This window comes from Rhinopithecus bieti, unplaced genomic scaffold, assembly GCF_001698545.2.
Source record: "Rhinopithecus bieti isolate Rb0 unplaced genomic scaffold, ASM169854v2 scaffold_37505, whole genome shotgun sequence".
NCBI classification, from domain to species: Eukaryota; Metazoa; Chordata; class Mammalia; order Primates; family Cercopithecidae; genus Rhinopithecus; species Rhinopithecus bieti.
This window is the reverse complement of record NW_016815797.1, coordinates 63834-64787: the sequence shown is the minus strand read 5'-3', so window position 1 is coordinate 64787 and position 954 is coordinate 63834.

Sequence of the window (954 nt, the reverse complement as noted above, 5' to 3'; positions counted from 1 at the left end):
CCTGTTTTTTTTTTTTTTTTTTTTTTTTTTTTTTTTTTTTTTTGTCTCGCCCTGTCGCCCAGGCTGGAGTGCAGTGGTGCGATCTTGGCTCACTGCAACCTCTGCCTCCCGGGTTCAAATGATTCTCCTGCCTCAGCTTCCTCAGTAGCTGGGATTACAGGTGCCCACTACCACACACGGCTTATTTTTGTATTTTTAATAGAGACGGGGTTTCACTATGTTGGCCGGGCTGGTCTCGAACTCCTGACCTCCTGATCTGCCTGCCTTGGCCTCCCAAAGTGCTGGGATTACAGGCGTGAGCCACCATGCCTGACTTTTTATTTTTATTTTTTTTTGATACAGAAATCTCTCACTCTGTCTCCCAGGCTGTAGTGTAGTGGTGCGATCTCAGCTTGCTGCAACCTGCGCCTCCTGGGTTCAAGAAATTCTTGTGCCTCAGCCTCCTGAGTAGCTGGGATTACGGGCATGTGCCACCACACCCAGCTATTTTTTTTTTTTTTTTTTTTTTTAGTAGAAACAGGGTTTTGCCATGTTGTCCAGGCTGGTCATGAACTCCTGAGCTCAGTGATCCACCTGTCTCGGCATCCCAAAGTGCTAGGATTACAGGCATGAGCCACCGCGTCGGGCCCAGTCCTCTGATTGTTAAGAATAATGCAGTATAAAAAAAAAAAAGAGGCCGGGCGCAGTGGCTAAAGCCTGTAATCCCAGCACTTTGGGAGGCCGAGACGGGCAGATCACGAGGTCAGGAGATCGAGACCATCCTGGCTAACACGGTGAAACCCCGTCTCTACTAAAAAATACAAAAAACTAGCCGGGCGAGGTGGCGGGCGCCTGTAGTCCCAGCTACTCGGGAGGCTGACCTAGTGATCCGTCTATCTCTGCCTCCCAAAGTGCTGGGATTACAGGCATGAGCCACTGCGCCTGTTTTTTTTTTTTTTTTTTTTTTTTTTTTTT